The sequence below is a fragment of the Dermacentor silvarum genome, chromosome 4 (assembly GCF_013339745.2).
Source record: "Dermacentor silvarum isolate Dsil-2018 chromosome 4, BIME_Dsil_1.4, whole genome shotgun sequence".
Classification (NCBI taxonomy): domain Eukaryota; kingdom Metazoa; phylum Arthropoda; class Arachnida; order Ixodida; family Ixodidae; genus Dermacentor; species Dermacentor silvarum.
This window is the reverse complement of record NC_051157.2, coordinates 95,635,360-95,656,021: the sequence shown is the minus strand read 5'-3', so window position 1 is coordinate 95,656,021 and position 20,662 is coordinate 95,635,360. Positions and strand designations below refer to the sequence as shown.

Sequence of the window (20,662 nt, the reverse complement as noted above, 5' to 3'; positions counted from 1 at the left end):
CAGCACTCAACGAAAGTTTGAGATAAGAATTAGATTTTTGATTGATGAAGGCCCTGTGACAGGTTTCCCTAGCTAGAATCCGCTTCTACGAAACCTCGGTGAGAGCGTAATAAGTACCACTGGTGTCGTTAGTACTTTCAACATTTAGGCGGAAAGATAAAATGCCACCGTAGGGGGAAAACTAGACTGCCACCAATGATGTGTGGGAGGTAAGAAGTGTGCGAAATTTTCAGTCAGCCCTTCGAGACCTCAGTACTGATGCTAACATCGGTGCCGGTATAATATAAGGGTTCATTTTGTTTCTCACTATTCTTCTCTTAAAATCCACCACTCACCGCTCTCACCAAACCGAAGGTTTATGAGATATTCGCCGTTGATCTCCACTCCTAAGCCTTCCTAGTCTAATAGCTTGAGAACTTCTACGTATGTAGTGAACAGCACTGGAGAGATTGTGTCTCCTTGCGTGACTCCTTTCTTAATAGTTAATGATTATTACTTATATAGCTCACCTGTCCGCAGTTTTACTCTTGCTTGGTCTTTTTGTATAATTACTACATATTTATGTGTTCATCAAAGGTACCCCTCCAAACTTTTTTCTAAACTGTGGAACTTCCCGCTGTAATATCTTTTACCATGTAATTCGAACATCTTAAAATAAACTTGACCTGAAAAAAAGTAAACATGAGCAAGATCCCTGCTCGTTTCGTCACAGTAGATCCTAATAGCCAGACATATTTTATTAAACACGACATAGTTGCAAATACATTTTATTCTAGTTTTCAGACTAGTACATTCTACTTCCTCGAGGTGCTGGCCTACCTTGCGCTCTCGTCACGAAGTATGGGAAACACCAGTGCTTGTGGCGATGTGCTTCTGTTCAGTTAAAACGTGACAATTTCCAGGAAGAAACAAGCTCGGGTAGTGCAGGTTTGTTTGAAGCATTGTAGCCCAGCTTCGAAAGAATATATCAGCAAGGTATAGCTCACTCTCCCCCCCCCCCCCCCCCCCCCAGACTCTTCGCATACCACTGGGCTTCAGCTCTGTCTGCTATTGAACAATAGCGGATGCATTTGTGCAGGTTCGCCATAGAGGTTGCTTTGGGGACTATCGAGGATGATCCGCCCGGCTTCATTGTTGAAAGCCTCAAGTTGTTTCTGCGGCACTTTCGTGAATGCGGAGTAGTTATAGCCGTTCATAACTTCGGATACAAACAGTGCAATAAAAAGTATGCGGACTGTTGCAAATCTGTGAATGCGGCAAACCAGAGGCAAAATTTGTAATTTTTTAAATTCGTAAGTGCTCTTTCCCACTTTCCAGCCACCTTCGCCAATAATATGTGTAAAACATTAAAATTTTGTGGCAGCTGCTCTGGCGTGAAAGCTTTTGTCGATGCCTAATTTAATTCCATGTGCTTTTAGTGCATTTAAGGCATGCTGTGTCTCCTTGGTCTTCACTTCTTCCACTCCAAGGATTTTATCAGTGGCTTTCCGGGTAAACGATTGGCCGTTAAACGACCGTTCAATCTACAGTTGCTTACGAGTCCACTTAGTTCTGACAGACCCGTGGAGAAGAGTTGGATTGGAATACAATAGCTATTTTATTCTGGTCCCGGAAGTAGGACGATGTGTTGCCCACGCTGCGGGCTGAGCGCTTTCAAACTCGTGAACGTAGTTTTGGCGCCAGTCAACGAGATTGTGGCATTGAGATGCAAAACGCTATAATTTATTTTTCGTAAGTACACAATGGTGTTTGATAAGGAAGCGCCAACATTCTCTCGCATACGCATGAAATCTGATTACCCCAATTTAAATGGTTGACTGGTCCGCAGCTTCACAAAAAGAACATCTTTCCGGCTTTTCTCTGAAAATGAAACGCACAAACATTTCAATTACGTGATGTATGTTAAAAAAATCGCTTCCGCGTTTTCTTCCTTTCCTTCACGCCTAGAATGTACACTTTCACCCTTTAAATAAGTTCCTCTAATACTATTGCTTCTTTCAGAAAGGACAATAGCGAGATCTATTTACTACGCTCTGCTTTGCAGGCACTGAGGAAAATGCCGAGTGTGGACCATTACCAAATCACGACGCTTCTTGCGTATAAGTTGTACGAGAGTGACTTAGATATGCCATGAGTCCAGAGAGGCACATCGCCTCAACCAACCAGAAATTTTGGAACTTTCAATCACAAGAAACAAGAAAAAATAATTAAGGCCATGTTTACGAGAATAATCTCAGCGCTGCAAGAGCCAACAAAGTCACACACACGCAATAATTATTTCCTGTTTCAATTTATTTATGAATGCGATGCGGCTGTTTTCGCTGAGAGAGATATAGAGCAGAGCAGATTTTTTGCAATAAGATTCTGGCATTTTCATAGGGAATCATAGCAAGAATCAATGGGAACGAAAGTATTCACAGAATGCGGAAGGGATTCAGCTGTGTAAATGAACCTCTCATGTTTGCGGCTATCTAGGATAGGCGATTCTTGAGAATGTCGCGATGCTTCTGAAAGTGACCGACTGTTTGGCCATCCGCAATTTGGTATGATCTTTCATACCTGTAAACTAAAAAAAATGGCCAAGGCAGTAATCACGCACTCAGGACAAGCATGCCGGAGAACGGTTTTTAATTATCATTAATCACAGTGCATGTTCAGATAACGTATTCACATGGCATTTTGCAGTGAACCAATTGAAATTTTAATCTGAGGTCGATAACTCAATTCCACTTTCGTGCGAAACTTCTATGTACAAGTGCAAGAAACCTTCAAGAAGACGGGTTAGATAATTTTGGTAACAGAATATTTGCAGTAAATCTTTATCATAAAAAGGGCATAGGAAGATAATACGGATCACAAATCTGCCATTCATCTTGGCCTGTTCACTTTATAAAGCTTTTGCAGTACCTTGCCTAAAACTGCTGTACACCAGTTTCATTTGCAGCAAACTTTATTTAATTAAACCATATGCAGGTAGCTGCTGATCCAGCGTCTTTCAGGTTACGCAAGGCATCACGAAGTGGTGAAACATGTTCATGTAATTAGAGCAGTTGTGTGTTTGATGTGATTGTGTCTGTGACGACAGCAACAAGATGGCGATGAGGGTGACGACGATCCTATGGCGTCAACGCGTGATTTTTACTGGGGTCATTCGACGTGAGTTTACACGGCAGTTCTTAGTTCTACATTGATGTAGAGACTGGACAGACATAAACGAGGGAAACGGGAATTGTGACGGTCGTCTGCGACGAAGTATTATACAATCGCACGTAGCTGTGTTCATGTCACGTGATATATATTAAAACGAGGAAAGCGGTAAAGTGAATGCGGTAAAATGTCGAGCAGCTTGTACGTAGCTGTAGCTGCTACGAGAAAAAAAAGCTAGCGAATGTGGGCCGATCCAAAAGGCCGTGTAGTCTAAATCAATGTCTGAAATTGCTAGCTGCAATCACGGACGCTGGCAGAACTGGCAGAAGAGAAGTGTGCGTCCGAGTTTGGCCTATTGATTGGATCATCGGACTTCTGTCGTGCAAATTACAAGTTTATTTCACGCGCGGGCACATGAACTTCAGCTTTATTGAAAAGAACGAGGTGAGACAGTCTCCTGTACCTACCAACCTGTATTTACCAAAAAGTGTGCCAAAAAGTGTGCCAAAGATGAGCCAAAAATGCTTTGCATTAATAACACCAGACAACTCGGACAGCCACAGTAGAAGCCTTGTAATTCGGTGTGACGGTTTGCCAGAGCGAGTTCCTAGGCTAACAATAAAAACGCGTTGCGCGCCACGCAATAGTTGCAGCTCAATTCCAGATGCCATGCGTTCAGCAAGGGCGGTATAACAAAGCTTGGCCGTGCGGAAACAGGTCGCGCAGGACAGAGAGGAAACATAACGTCCCCTGAAACTGCACACAACTGTGGGCAGAATATTTCGACTTGAGCTGTCAACACGTATATACATGAAGTATAGTTGTTTCTTTTTTGAACAGAGAAATAAAACCGGCCACTAGCATGGGTGATTGCCGCCTAAACAAGGCAGTCTCCCATTGCCACTAAATCTAAAAGGATTCATCTGAGACGCAATACAGCGAAAGAAAAGTGACCACGCTTAGCGAGCGTGATAGAGAAACCAGCATAATTTATAAACGGCTTCTTGTCCCAGCCTTGGGCGCTGGTATGACGTTGTCATGTATTACTTGGGGCTGTTCTGGCGACGTCCTAATCTGGAGATTCCTTCAAGACATGTTAACACCTTAAAGGTAAACAGAAAGCCCCGAAGCCGCCGCAACAGGTTACGATAAAACTCTTGCGTTGCGCTGTAAACGTATATTTGAAGAGAAACGGTCAACAACTTGTCATGGCTGCTATTTATTAGATGAAGAGGCCCGACCGTTGCTCAAGTAGATCGATAGTATCCGTAAGTGTATTGCTATAACCTAATGAAATATATGTATAGGAACGTTTCAAGTAAGAACCGACTGCTCGTGAAGAGGTCTTCTTGTTTAAACTGTTCGAAACTTTATTTAAAAATGGTTGAAGCCTGGAAAGTTTGCTTCCAGCAATTCTCTAATCTAATCTAATAACGAAAGAAGCCGAACTTGGTGAAGACGTGGGCGAGGCGACTGTGGTGCTAATGACAGCGAGGAAAGAAATATAATTGGATTCGGGTCGTTACATTATTCGGCTCATGTTGTTCTAAGGAGTCGGGCGCTGGGCTTCGGGTAATCTCGGACTGTGTGGTAGTCAAGTTCCAGCTCTAATAGATGATTTCGTATCCGCGCCACCGGAAACTCAATAACGAGAAGACGAGAGGGCTAAAAAGCTAACGTCGCTTTGCGATACTTCGCAGTTTCTTAGCATTGTAGATGTTGGCGTTAAGAGCTGAAATTAGAGCTTCGCTGAAAGCAGGCTTTCGTATGTTTATTGCAAACAGCACCCACGATTATTCACGGTTCATCGCTCTCAGGGAAAAAAAGAAACCCTCGATAGCGACACCACGGTTGACAGACTTTGGTAGCAGGAATACGAAAATTTGTCCTTTGAATTGCAATATACACAGGGACTACTCGCACTTCTTTTTCTGTTTCTAGAACTCGTAACGCAACTCTGGAGGGAACATCTTGCTTACTTGGATGGGAGGCGAGAAATACGCCAGCTTTTGTTCTTGATCCTTCGACAGAATTATGTGTACAACGAACTATAGTTGCCTATAGGCATTCGTGTGCGTGAGTTTGCTATCGTAACAATGTTTTAAAAGTGGGAAGCTATAGCTTAATCGTTAATTTCTTGCTGCAAAAGCCTGTAATACTGAACTTAACTTGCTGACGTAACCAAATTGCAAGAAAGCTGTTGTTGAAATAACGAACGTTGGTCTCCCATGAAATAAAAGAAAGAACGGTGAAACGTGCGTCCCATTTCCACGGGGGAATTCACTCGTCATTTCCAATACGAGGCTGTCAGTAGGCTGTGTGCGAAAGAAGGATTTCGACTAATGGGAGCTTCCCGTAGTCGCGTCCTCAATTAGTGTGCCCACAAGTTGGGCCATTCAAAGAAAACCATCGTCCAAGAAGGGCATTACGGGCCGGTGACTGTGCTTCTTTGAAGTTTTGCTGCATCAAACTGATAAAAATAACTCTTCTTCTTCTGTGCCAGGGACGTGGAGCCGGTCAGTCTGAGTGGCGTCGTCCAGAGAGGTAATTAACGAGGCAATAAACGCACGCCGCCTAGCGACGAACGGGCCAAAGAGCTGGAGGAGTGAGCTGTGTCGGCGTAGATTAATCACAGCCTACGCGCAATGTCCCCTGCGGGCGCTAAGGGATCTCAGAAACGGAGCTTCAGAGGCCGTGTGCGTTTTGATTTCATTGATTTATTTGATTACATTGAAAATGCTGGCAACTTTCGCCGCTTGCTTTCGTGCTTTTTTTATTGGCAAATGAAAAAAAAAATGATGGGAGGAAATAGGAAAATAAAAAAAGGAATACGGGCAACAGTGACGAGCATTTGACGTCGACACATTTCAATCGATGATAAATGTAGTGTACTCGTTAAGAGATTTGTCGCAATGCGGACGTGTATGTGTAGCCAATGAACGAGATGTTTTTTTAAGAAAAAGATGAAATTATGAGAAAAAGCAATCACAAACACTAGCAAAACGTCGATAAACTTTTGTTATGAGACAGAAATGGAAAGCGATGGACATGCAACAAGGTACTATAAAATACACAAAAATATAAAGAATAGAGTGTCAGTTGAACAAGCTAAAGAATACTAGAGTGTAAAATAAGTGAAAAACAAGCATTGTTACTGTTTTCATTCGTGAAGGTCTTTTTTATCTTAGACTTTGCTTAAATTGACAATCTCGGAAACGTCAGCGGCGTACTTTGATTTTATCACGGCACTCAATCCGCTTGCTTAGAATTCCCGACTACACAGATAAAGATACATATATAGTAAAAGTGCTGAAACCGTGGCATTGAGGTTGTGCTTAGTAGTAGTAGTGAGCGTTATTGCTACGATTTCAGCGGCCGGATGGATATCCGCATTGTTACAGGTAGCACAAAAAATGTACTAATTTACATCGTCTTACGACGTTAGTAGCATTAACAGCTAGAGTTTGACGTAACTCCGCATATTTTTTTTCATTCTGATCAAAGTAAAATAGAAAGAAACATATCTTTTCTTATGTTTCACCTCATTCAAGATCAAAAAATTAATCCCAGTTCCACCCAATGTGAAATCTTCTGAAACAGCTAAGCTGTGGTTCTCTTGTGTTTCTCTGATTTCGTGTGATTTTCTGCGATTATCTGTGGGTTTCTGTGATTGTGCGCGAGTTTCTGTCATTATGTTTGTTTTCCAGTGGTTTTCATGTGATTATTGGTGATCTTTTTACTTTTACTGCTTAACATTCCCCGCTAACTCCCGGTCGAGGAGATCTCCTGCACCATCGGCCAAAGGGATCTCTCGGCGCTTGCGGCTTTGTTCTGCCTCTGGCTGGGACAAATCAGGGTTCGCTTTCCTCCAAGTACGCTTCACTTGCGTTCCTTTCTTGCGTAGCTCCGGATTAGCCTCCCGCCGCTGCCGTTTAGCTGCCGATTCCCGTGCTCGAAACGTAGAATTCACGCGGTGACGGCGCTGCAGCTCTCGGGCGAACTCCCGCAGCAGCTCGCGCCGAGCGTAATCCATGGCGAGAACGTGCGCGGGTTCCCCATCCCCATCTCCATCCCCCTGCCTCTGCGCGCGCTCTGATTGGTCCGCTCATCAGCCGGTGCAGCCTGACTGAACGCAGCGCCCCTAGCGGTGTGTTTGGGAACCTGCCCCTGCATGACACTGGCAGGCAGATGGACAGACGGACGGTGCAGGCTCGACCTACAACAGCTTCACTTTTAAAAATGAAAAAGAAACCCTTACGACTGCTTACATGTGGGAATGTGAAAGCATTATAGCAATTGTAGACATCGAAACGTTATGAACGCGCTCATTTTTATGAACTCCTGACGTGGTGCCACATCCTCCCCATTGGCTGCGCTGTCACGTGCCCAATGACGCACGCGCTATGCCGCACCTTTAGTCCGCTAATGGCTGCGACGTGACGGGTGCAAAGACGCACGCACTAGGCCCACATTTAGGCAGCCAGAAAGAACCATGCAGCCGCCGTGGCGTCGGGGAAGCCTGGTTGTCTCGCACCATGGAGGCTCGGGTTGTACAAAATTTTATTTTCAAAGCCATTTTTTTACTTTGCTTGCAGGAACCTCCCGGGAATATTTGACGTCAGTTTGAGCATTTTTGACGTGTTTTTGCTCCTTGCGCTATCGACCAATTTTGGTGCGACATTTCGGTCGCGCCGACGATGGCGGGACAGGTTGACATGCAGCAGTTCGCAAAAAGAAAAAAGAAAAGGAATTTCGCAACGCCACCGCCGGTTACAACAGGTATCTATCAATGTAGTGATGCCATAGAATGAAGCAGAAACTGAAAAACTTGGCTATATTGAAACATTGCGACATTGCAGTTTCGCAAAACGTGTGCAGAACTTACAGCAATAGCTACCACATTTTAGCACTTGCAGCGATAGCTACCAAATTTTATGTCCTCAAAGGTTCATTACATTGCGCAAGTATGATTTGCTGAAAACTACTACAGGCAGCCAACCAAATGCTTACAAATGCTTACGCGAAACACACCCCACCGAAAATTCAAACCTCTCTAACTTCTTTTTTTTAACTGTGGACTTCAAGTAGCTCCAAATAAATAAACTCCCTAAAGGTTTCGTGCGAAAAAAATTTTTCTCGGATTGAGCCCTGCTCCAATCACATATTTTAACCCGAAACTCACAGAAAGCAGACGTTTCGTCTGATTACATTAGAAAGAATGTGCTTTACTATGCACTTTCCATTATAGGAACCAACTGTATTTTTGATGCATTACGTAATGTTAGTACATAGTATTTCCCACCACGCCGAGCGGTGTATCGGACGGAGGATACACAGGCAGTCAACGGCGCCGTTCGGAGTATGGAATAAACTTCAAAACTTTTTTTCGCTTAAAACAAAGATTACACTGATTGAATTGCTGAAAAAGTTTGCCGTGGTTGAACCCGGTTAAACGAAGTTTGTAGAACGATATCACGGTTTTGCTTGCTTTGGGAAACGGCACAGACACTGGAAGGTGGCGTCAGCAACTACCGCATCTACGATTGCACCGCAAGGCAACACACAGACGCTGCTAGGCGCGGCAGCAGCAACGAGCGAATTGACCTTCATGCTGCGTCTCGCTTCAACGCGAACTAAGCGTCAAAAGCACAGTGTGTACGAAACAGCACCCGGTGAACTTTGGCCACATCTCAGATTGCTTTCAAGATATAGGCGCCCACGCGGCGTACGCAGCAGCCACCGGTAGTGGTAGGCTAAGTCAAAGTTTGACCTTGGCTGAGCCTGAAGATCAGATTTATGGAAGCAGGCATTTGCTGGGTTTGTACCTGGAGTAGTAGAACTATCGCTCTAGAAAGATTGCTAGGCATCGTTCTATGAATTATGTAACATATACGTCCTTGGCGAATCATCTCATTGTGAAATTTCAAGGACAAACGTGCAAGTTTTGCAAATTAGGCAGTATTTCTCTGCAGCATTCGCGACTTTTGCATGCCACAATATTTTAGCCAATTACTCGGGTGCAAGAATACCAAGAATAGTTAACAGAAGAACTACAGCATAACCTAAACTATTCAGAAAAAAAAACACCTATAGAAGTCCTCAATCAGCCCGCAATAAAATTTCATTAAAAATTGAGAGCGCTTTCACTACTGTGAAGATGGAAGCCAGCAAAGCTGTGACTATGGTGGGTCTGCTGTAGTGGATACTGCTATAGTGAACTTATACATTATCATTATTCATTATATTGAGCGTCTTCGGCATGTTCGGCAAAGAGCAAGGACACCGGCGTCTTGTTTTCGCCCGGCGCGATAACCAAGTAGTGCGTTTGCAGCGTCAAATCCACTCCATCGTCATAGACTAGTGTATGAGCCACAGCGTTCATAGCCGCGGCACACTGCACGGCAGCGTCAGGCTCAGTGAGATCTCTCCCACTCCTGCTCTCGGCGGCTCATACCCACATATACAACGCGGGTATGAGCCACACGTGATTTCTTTCTTACCTTCATTCCTTCTTTTTTTCGCTCTTTCTGTCTTTCTCTCTTCCTTTCTTTACTTCCTTCCTGTCTTCCTTCTTTCTTTCTTTCTTTCTTTCTTGTCCCTTGGTCATACCCGCATATCAAATGTGGGTATGCGCCAAACGTGATTTTATTACCGTTGATCGTGACGTAAGTGACGAGCAGGTGATGTTATTTATGTCATGACCTATCAGTCATCTTAGTCATCCGTTTTGACACTTGTGCTAAGGCACAACTGGCGGGAAACCGCCATGCATGTGGAGCCGAAATACTGATGATGATAGTTTTTTTGCTACACGCGGACACGATCCTAGCGGAACTAGCCCTTAACGGCTTCGCTGTAAGATGAAATTGGAGTCTATAAACGAGAGTTCACAATAAGGCACAATTTTCGTACGGCTATTTGATGATGAAGGGCACGCATTTGGTCTGGTTGGTTTATAATTTCGAGAAGACGAAACATCGCTGCACAACAGCACGAAAGGAGAGCACAGACACGGGTGCTGAATAACAACCATATGTGTTTATTGCTTCAGTCGTCGTACATAAGTAGACAGCCACTATCACAAGGAGCATGCGCAGAATCTAACTTTAAATTATCATTTTCAGGTTTCAACTTATGATTTTCAGGCTTCTGTTATTGTTTTGCATAAGATTTAACATAAAAGGCATGCAGTGTCGGTGTTTTGTTTCATGACGTTTGTTCGTGGGCTGTCTTTCTTCAAACTTTGTCAAGAATGTAATAAAAGGTACGGGCAACTTTATTGATAGAATGGTGCAGCAATATAACCCGCATACACCACATGTCATACTGCAAGGCGTGGCAGACCATCATCACCATCATCATCATCATCAGCCTATGTTTTTGTCCCCTTAAGGACGAAGGCCTCTCGCTACGATCTCCAATTACCCCTGTCTTGCGCTAGCTGATTGCAACTTGCGCCTGCACATTTCCTAACTTCATCACTCCACCGAGTTTTCTTCCGTCCTCTACTGCGCTTCCCTTCTCTTGGTATCCATTCTGTATCTCTAATGGTGCACCAGTTATCCATCGTACGCATTACATGGCCTGCCCAGCTCCATTTTTTTCTCTTAATGTCAATTAGAATATCGGCTATCCCCGTTTGCTCTCTGATCCGCGTGGCATATACATATACCTAAATATAAACGGGAATTTTCACTCACGGAACGCTGACGCCGATACCGAATTTTCTGCGACACGGGGCCTTTGACACTGTGGCGTTAAATTATTAGGTGAAATTACAGTTTCTTTGCTGCAAGCCATCAGGTATAACTCACAAGGCTAGTAAATTATATTCATGAAGGCTCTGGCTACTTACTTTCCTTTGCCGAGTAAAAGGAGCAACGCTTCTTGAAATTGTTCTTGGAACGTGAATATTTCTCTTGCTTGCTTGCTTAGCTGAAAGTAGAAAAAAAGTAAAAAGAGAACATTCAAAATACAACAGAGGAATATGTCGTAGAGTTCTTAATGCGGGCTACGCATGAAATATGAATAACATTTCCTCAAAGTTGTTACTTACGCCACCACCGCGTATAAGAAATTTAACTCCTTTTGCATTTTATAAGAGAAATTACGTTTCAGAATCTGCATGCAAGGGCCCACTATTCGGCATGACGAAACCGGCTTTAGTAACCTCCCGTAACGAGCAGTACAACCGTTTTTGTGTATGTTTCTTTGTTATAGGTTGTGAATGTCTTCGAAGATTTCGAAGTCTTCCACTGAAAAAATAAATAATAAAATAAAGCTGGCAGGGAAGCTAGTACATCTCTGCGCTTTCACGCCCCCAGAACAGCTGATGTCATTAGCAATGATACAAAATCTTACCGTTCGTAAAGATGCAACACACAAGCGTCCGCTTTGCGTAGCTGTGCCGTTACTGATGGAAGTGCCTATCTTTTCATGTATCAACGCTGGAGTCCTGCATATTTCCAGCCGCTGATCAGTATGTAAGAGAGACTGAACCACTACGTTTAATTTATGCGCGTGTTCACGGGTGTGCCTTAGAAAAATGTGTTTGTTTTTCCGAGGACCATGTCAAGTGCGCTTTCGCTTATCTTTGTTTTTTTCTAATTACCTGTTTGGTGAAACAGTGGCTTACAAATAAGGTAAACATATTCTTCGTAACGTCGCTATGGACAAAGTTCTTCTTCTTTCTGTGGTTTTACGTGCCAAGACCAGTTTTGATTATGAGGCACGCCGTAGTGGAGGGCTCCGGATTAATTTTGACCACCTGGTGTTCTTTAACGTGCACTACAATGCAAGCACAGGGGCGTTTTTGCATTTCGCCTCCATCGAAATGCGGCCGCCGTGGCCGGGATTCGATTGCGCGACCTTGTGCTCAGCAGCGCTACGCCTTAGCCACTGAGCCACCGCGGCGGGTTATTGAAGAAGTTATAAGCTTAGTCACATATGATCTGTCTAATTCAAGGGTCAAACTGCGTGCATAGATATTACACTTAAGTGCATAGCGGCTGCAGATGTAATAGCAGTTCGCCAGAAATCTTAAACGAACTTATTCCCATGTAATTTCTTACCGTTTTTCTGTTTTTCAGCGCATACAAATCATCATCATTATCAGCATTTTTTTTTCATGTCCACTGGAGAACGAAGGCTCCTCCCTGCGATCTCCAATTACCTGTGTCCTGCGCTAGCTCATTTCAATTTCCACCGGCAATTTTATTAATTTCATCACGCCACCTGGTTTTTTGCCGTCCACGTACACTGCGCTTTCTTCTCTTGGCAAATAAATAACGCATATAATTGACGGCGATAAAATGTGGAAGACTAACAGGAACTATTAATCCGGCTTAAGAAAGTTTATTACATATTAACAATTAACGCATTTATTAGTTTCCGCAACATGAATCCAACTGCAAAAGCCTGTATGTCTTTTTTTGTTTCTCGACTATTAATCTTTAGCTTCTGGCAGTCAACTAGTTGTAAAATTTTATTATTATATATTCTTTTGCTGCACTCGCTAAAATGCACTAAAATAAATCATTAGGCTCCCATGAAGGAATAACAAATGTACCTCGTTACAGGTAGTAGAAGTCTTTTATTGTTGTTGTTCTCCTCCGCGTAAGACTAGCCTCCTCCACAAAGGAGACTCGTATGGTCGTCTTTGGCTACTTTTATTTCGTTTCCTTCCTCGGCGTTAATGTGTTCAATGTCGAAGCAACGGCGAAAAAGGCGTCCTCGTCTGAAGTGGTACTGGGATTGCTGATTTATTTATTCGCGAGAAGAACTATGTTAGGGGCCGTTAGCTAGGTTTGAAGCAACGATGCAACGCTTCACCGTGATCGGCTGCTGCGAAAGCGGTTGCTCTTTCCTCGATGGCACTAGGAGGCAATAACTGCTCCTTAATGCGAGAGTGCATCTGACTATCCGCACGCCCCTCTGAGGAATTATTGAGCAGATTTTCCGTTTCTGCCGAGGGGCACCTCGCGTTCAGAGTTCCAGCCGCAACTCTTTGTGGTAATTGCACTTGATTTATTACTTGCATTTTTTTGCCTTTGCGACAATTTTCCACCTTAAGGCTTTAGATGCCCCGTTATATCGATCAAAAAAACTGCGAACGTTAGTTTTATGGGCAGCATTCTGAAATCATCTTAGTCTCATCAGCGTAATACTAGGAAAAAAATGGGGAAAAAAAGAGAAAGACGGACTGGCGGATGAAATGTGCCACGAATCATCTGAAAAGCCCGCTCAAATTGAAAAAGGGGACTGCGGGATGTAATTTATTGTCTTGCTGTTGCGCCATGCGAACACGTAATTACCTAGAGAAGTGTTGAGGTCAGTGCAGGTCTATTTCTTGCTTTTTCGAGGCGCTTAAAACCAAACGTTGGTAGGTGCAGAAATGTTGCCTAGCTAGCGCGTATAGAACAAAGAATTTACAACCACGGCATATATAATATCGCATTTAGAAGGATGGTGAACTGAGGAAGTTGGCAGGAGTTCATTGTTAACTTTTCCGTGCGAAATAAATTACACAAGGACTAAGGAGAGAACTACACAGTCTGATTGCTGACTATTACTGAACGTTTTATTTGAACAATATGTTAAGAATAAACATCCAAAATCAAAGCCCCTTTCTTAAAGAAAGATGGTTGAATGCAAAGATTTCTCCCATGCAAAATTGAATCAAAGTCTTAAGTCAATGACTACGCAACGAACCCAAGAAATGCTGAGCGACCCGATGCGATGCATGTGTGATTTGATTGCTTGTTTAGAATTGTATTTTTGAACTTTGAAGTTGAATAAAGACACATTTCGTTAAGTTGCAAAGCCTTTATTTTAGATCATGTAGCCGTTGATTTCTCGCACACACTCACACATTTACAGACGCCTCTGCACTTGCACAGTATTGCCTTGTCATCGCTGTGGTAGACGGCTAGAGGCTCTGCCGTTGCCACACACGGGATCGGCCTTACAGGCACGATCGCGCTCGCCCTTACGTTCGCGTACGGCAGCCTCTTCTGCCGTACGCTGCACCCGGGGCCTACCCATGGTGATGGCTGGGAATGCATTGCGGGACGCACGTAATGCAATGCAGATATATACAGTTCGTCTGGGTAGCGTGACGTTGCAATTCCCTTTGTTCTTATCGGTACAACTGCGAATGTAAACTGTAGTGTTCTATGATACGTATGTCGTGCGCCGTTGTTCTACTGTGTGCGCAGAATCGCAGAGAGTTCCATTGTGTAAGTTGGCTATCCTGCAGTGCGTTTTCGGCGCTCACGGACGAGTCAGTGAGACGTAGAAAGCTTTGCTTTAAAAATAAAGATGCGCACTTGTATTACGAGCAAGTAATTGATATGGAAGGGCATTGTGATAAGTTACTGGTGGGAGGTCTTTCGCACTGAAAAGGTAACAATGACCAATATTGCACGTAGGGCGTCTTATAGTGTTTCACGAAGCATCAGTTTCAGCACACAGTCGCACCAAATGCACCCATCTCTGATGAAGGTATTTATTGGATTAATTGCTGCTGAAGCACAGCCTTAGTGCATGAAGCGACGAAGTCAATCGTTACCACACAACAAGCCATTCGGTTAATACAGTGCAATTAGAAAAAAAAATAACCGCCAAACACTCCAGCACAAATGGTTAAGCAGCGAAGCTGAAACGTGCGGCCCCAGTCTTTGTTACTCGGTTAATCCCGACTGTTCAATAAAGTATTTCTCAATTATTGGTTACGTCTTTGTGACCCGTCGGAGTGGCTCAGTCAGCTAAGGCGTTGCGCTGCTGAGCACGAGATCGCGGAATGGAATCCCGGCCACGGCGGCCGCATTTCGATGGAGGCGAAAAGCAAAAACGCCTGTGTGTTTGCGTTGTAGTGCACGTTAAAGAACCCCTGGTGGTCAAAATTAATCCGGAGCCCTCCACTAAGGCGTGCTTCATAATCAGAACTGGATTTGGTACGTAAAACCCCAGAAAGAAGAAGGTTACGTCGTTGTGTTTTTTAATGAGGTTACACCTACGTTCGGCTGCGACGGAGAGAACGACGTCACTGAGGGTACACCCGCAGTCCGCCGTTGTAGCTTGCGTTCGATGTCTCGAGTTTGCTCGAGACCCCCGTCCCCCGTAAACGCGGCCTCCCCATTACGAGGACAGAAGCACGGAGGAAGATTATCGCTCCGTGGACAGAAGGGAAAGGAAATCCTACGCTGGGAATGATGAGCGAAAAAAGCAGCCAGCTGTGGAAGATGACGGCAACGACGAACGCGGGAGCAGTGGCACGAGCGCGTGCCAAGCCCGAGCACGAGCGCGACCCGAGGGGCGCCAACGAGCCAGCTGCGAAAGAAGACGCCGATGCTCGAGCCAAAGCTGATGATGATAGTTTTCCGTGGACAGGGGACTAACGGACGCTTTTTCGTTTCGCCTATAGCCATATAAAGCTTCTCCTTAAAACCCAACACAAAGAAACAGGCAGACTAAACTGCATTTGAAATATACGTAAAGCGAAGCATTCTTGGTGTGATCGGCTCATTAAACATGTGTGTGTGTGCGCGCGCGCGCGCGCGTGTGTGTGTGTGTGTGTGTGTGTGTGTGTGTGTGTGTGTGTGTGTAAATAAAACGTGGTTTTCGAGGTCTAAATATTGGTATTAAAGGCCAGCATGTTATACGAAGAAATGATTTTGTTGGCTGAGAACTATGGACAGGCTGGATAGGATATAATCATATTTATATGCAGTAGGTTACAAGGCATAAAATGCGTTGGCCACAGTTTGGCTAACGCGGAGTTGAATTTTTATTGCCATAGAAATTATATGGACACGCCAAAGCAGATTTCTGCCGTCGGCGTCGTCGTCGCCGTCGCCGTGAGGTTCCGTATGACGTCAACGGCGATGGAATCGTTGCCGCGCTCCGGACGCTGTATGTGCGAGTGAAAGGGCGCGAGGGACGCGCGCTTTCACGGGGGGCGAACGCGCGTTCTGCGCCGTGCTCCCTGAAGGGCTGCAGAATTAAGCGTCGCTTTCCTCTTTTCCATATATAGAGAGCAAACGCGACTTTTGCCGTCGCGCGAAAGGCTGTGGGGGGACAGGAGGGAGGGAGGGGAGGCGACGTTTAGCTGCGGCACCAAATACGTATTTATATAAAAACGCCGCGCGCGTTCGGTGCGAGCGCGGGCAAAACGCCGACGGCGTCGACAACAGCTCTGCGCGTTGCTGGTGCTGCTGCATGTCCAAGTTTATACAGCTGATAAAACTACTATCCTTACTCCGTATAGCTCTCTACTAATTTGCTATCGCAATCGATGCTTCGCCTTTCGGGTGAAACTGCAAATTTTTTTTTAAACGAGAACAAATCATCAAGTACAGAAATCCACTCTAGTGGACGAGAGTGCGCGCGATGCACCTCTCTCAGACATACCACACTTTCAATGAAGTGTTCGCGAACAGGATGAACAACTGAGTCTGCAGGCACAAGTTCTATTCTAGTTTTCCAAAAAGCGTGGGCAGCCCTGGTACATAATTAGATTGTACGGTATATCGTATGATGCATTTACCGGCAAGGCTCGTATGCCATATGGGTCAAGGTGTATCTGTTTCTTTAATGTGCGCTCAAGTACAGCACAGTAAAAGATAGGCTCCGAACAGTTTAGGAATACGTGTTGCATAAAAAACAATTGGTTGTCCAGGATATGAAAATGCCTTTATCGTTTAGTGAGGTATTAACGGAATGTGTGTTGGTGTGTAATTCAAAGAAGGTTTTAAGTGAAGATGATACTGGCATATTCTTTACTCTCTTTAGTACATCCTCTCCTGGGCCTCCTTGATGTGATAAACGGTACAAAGGCACTGGAAGCATTTTGGTACATGGCTCTGGACCATGTTGTCGACAAGGTCCTTATATAGTTTCTTCTTGTTAACGCTGTACGGGTACTCTTGTGCGTGTACGTGTGTGCACGGGTACCAACACGTTCAACAACCTGTACGAGAGCACCACTTCGCGCAGATACCCACTTACTGCTCCGCACATGTTTTCACATGACGTAACGTCATGTGGTCACTTTGGTTACGAAAATAAAGGTACCGCGATATATTCTGTCACAGAATCAAGGGAACAAGTCCTAACCCACCTTTCTAGACTGTGCGGGACAAATTCGCTCGAGCGGTCCACTCCCAAGTCGATGCCCAAATAAAAACGGCGAAAGTACGCTGAATTGTTTGTATGCTTACTCGCGATGCGCATAACACATTCATCACCTACCAGGTCTTCGAAATAAAAAAAAACAGGTTGCAGACAGTAGCTCGTAAAAACATTGTTGCGCTCAGCACTTGATCATATCATTACGCTTCAGGATCGCGGTAACAATCAAGTCAGACACCAAGGTATTACGTTGGAACAGTCGACGAATGTAAATGAGATAAGTGCTCCGGCATGACTTCCCAGTCGGCTGAGGGGCCCGGTTTCGCAGGGGATTGACCGGACCATGGACCCGCTGCTTACTTTCCACGACATCACGGCTCTCTACCAGCTGGGACGCAGGCAGTTCCCGGCTCCTCACACAAAGCTCGGCAGACCCCAGGCCTCGGTGCTGAGAATGTTGCAGACGGGCTTATTACCGTCTCGATCCAGGCTGAGCCACTACGCTCCGGGTGTGGATCCCCGCTGCCCCGACTGTAGCGAGGAAAGGTCCACCTTTAACCAGATGCTGTGCCAATGTTCTGCATTGCACCACTCGCCTTTCTACAGGCAAGAAGACTGGGAAGAAGCCGTCAAGAGCGAGGACCTTCAAGTTCAGCTTCAGGCTGTCCAAAGGGCCTGCGAAAGGGCTGAAGATCACGGTCTTCCGCCCCCGGTGCAGGTGCGGCCCGCGACTACGACAAAGTAGTCCCTTAGGACAAAATATAGTTTCTTGTCTGTCTGTCTGATTTATTCCAGTTGATCTGGGCTCCGGTAGATTCGCAACACCTTTCAACAACATTAGTGGCTTGTTTAATGCTCTCCCTGTGTGAGGAAAAAGACGGCAACATCATCTGCGAAAGCCAATATTTCTACATACGCTGTCTGCATGCAGCCTAATGCCCGTTATATCCTCGTTGTAAGCGATGGCCAAACAGCGTGGCTCGAGCTAAGCTGCAAACAACAAGGGCGAAATTTGGCATCTATGCCTCACCGAAGAACGAACGCACAGGCTGTCAGTAGGTTCATCAGTGACCATTAATGCGCGTTGTGAAATACATGTACGCCCTCTTAACGCCCTCTTAACGCCCTCTAGTATTACGTGGCCCACGTTTGAATGCTCTAAAATGCAAAACAGGATCTGGTGGGAGATGCGGTTGAAAGCCCCTTCGAGTTTTGAACTCGAAGTTATTAGCTCGAGGAGTTCATAACTCCTTCGAGTTATGAGCTCTGCGCGGGTAAGCGAGCGCGTTGAGACGCTTGGCTCGTGTTGATTTGGCCTTACCGAGGCTTAGTTAGAACACAAACGAGAGCTTTCGTGGACATGGAACGCGTGTAAAAACAAAATCATTTCACCAAACGGACTACAATGCTTCGGTATTCCCACACGTAAGCAATCTTAAGTGTCTCTGCCAATTGTTTATTCATTTATAGTGCAGTACCTTGTCGAGAAAGGTCACTTAGGATATTCATGAAGCCGTTTAAAGCCAGAAGGACGTAGTTTAGGCAAGTTCAAGTAGAGACCATTATTTCTACAATGGCTGAAGTGGAATGCTTGCAGCTCCAGTAGAAACCAGAACCAAAGCTCCCTCTAGTTATTATTGTAGGAAACTCTAAGGTTCCTGGCGCGGGTTCTTGCGCCGACCCGAGCAGACTCGCACTTGAGCATGCGCGTACACCACAGAATACCCGTCTGTAGTGCCGTACAGCCTGTTTGCCGTGTCTCATCTAGCCTCGCCGTCGCTCTTCCTCAAGTTCTCTGTCCAAGCAAAGGTGGAAAATATTGCATGTTTCTAAGATCGATACAATATTGTCACGTTGCAGTGATGGCGTATCAAAACTGTGAATCGCGAATATAACTCTTTATTGGGCGAATCTGTGACCACAAAAACAGGCTACACTCAAAGCACTGCGATAGCGTCGAGCGCAGTCGGCGATCGTCGAAATCTGCTCTCCCTCCCAAGTACTGAGAGAGCAGATTTCAACGATCGCCGACAACGATCGCCGACAGCTCAGACCCATACCACACGCACGCGGCAATGGGAGGTAGCCCTGTCCCGCTCCGACTCAACGGACCAGCTCAACCTGGTGAACCGAGCGAGAAGGGCAGCTAAGGCCGCTGGACTCCTGGACTGAGGGGACCACCCACTGCAGAGCGGAGGAGCTACCTATGCTCATGTGCTTATTTGCATTAAGTTTATTCTCTCTCGCGAAATCTGCTCAGCGGGTGAAGTGCGTCGGCGTTTATACATACCACGTCGAAGGCTCCAGCGTAATCGCTGGTGCCCACGTGTCTTCCGGAGAGTACTACACTACTCGGGTCGTGTATACAGACAGAATAAACAAGGTTCAGTGACGAGAGACAACGGAAGGAACTATGGACAATTTTTACACGCGTAGTCTTTATCGTTCTCCGGTGAGCGCTGTTAACCGGATAACAAGTGATTGAGTGAGTACGAACTTTATTGAGGTCCTGTTAAACGTTTATTGAGGTTATTGTTATTGTTTATTGAGGTTTATGTTAAACGTAATCGATTGGCGCAGGACGCGCCTGGATGTATCGGAGCATTTTTTAATGTTCTTGCAAAAAATTGCAGAGACACTTAAGACTGCTTACGTGTGTGAATGCGAAAGCATTAAAATCCCTATGGAGAAATGTGATTTTCCACGCGTTCATTGTCCGCGCAAGCTCTCGTCGGCGTTCTAACAGCGCCTTGGTAAGGCCATATCAAAACGCGCCAAGCGTCTCAACGCGCTCGCTTGCCCGCGAGGAGTTCATGACTCCAAGCACCACTCGGCGGCGTTGAAGTGGACATTAATGCGTTTTATTGCTATAGCCATTATATGGACACTCTAGGCGCATTTCTGCCGTCGCCGTCGCCGTGAGGTTCCGTGTAAAGTCTAAGGGCGATAAAATCGTCGTCGAGGGCCGTATGCTGTATGTGCGAGTGAAAGCGTGCCAGCGTGAGGTGGCTATCGCGGCTCATTCTCGCGCACGCAAGGGAGAGAAGCGAGATGGAAGCGCGCCGTCTTCCGCCACGCGGAATGCTCCATGCGGAGGGTAGGGAGAGGTAGCGCGTGCTACTCAGGGCGGTGGTGGTGGTAGAAACATTTATTGTCATTGATGGTGAGGGCGAAGCACCCTACATGGCACTTTGGTGCTCCCTTACTGTGAGGAGGCACCTTTATAAAGCGGAGAGCATTTGGAGCGCAATCCTTATCATAGCTCTGGAGATGACCCGGCGCTGGTCTTGAGGGGAAGGCCAGGTCAAAAGAGTCTCCCGGAAAGACTCCGCCATGGTCTGTGATGGGGCATGAGGGAAAGTGGGGCATGTGAGGTGGATGTGTA

At 45.5% G+C, this 20,662-nt stretch overlaps 1 protein-coding gene across 4 annotated transcripts in view; it reads left to right on the top strand.

The window, feature by feature from the left end:
• LOC125944739 (cytochrome P450 2J2-like) overlaps positions 1-20,662 on the top strand; it is a 287,966-nt gene that overhangs the window by 26,302 nt on the left and 241,002 nt on the right. Inside the window, exon 3 of one of the 4 annotated variants that reach the window (XR_007466424.1) lies at positions 17,606-17,818. The exons of 1 other annotated variant lie outside the window; for it this stretch is intronic. The gene's annotated coding sequence lies outside the window, so the exon portion shown is untranslated. Of the gene's footprint in view, positions 1-2,044; positions 2,115-17,580; positions 17,819-20,662 lie in introns of those variants that run through there. 2 more of the 4 variants (XR_007466425.1, XR_007466426.1) reach the window with 2 other exon arrangements.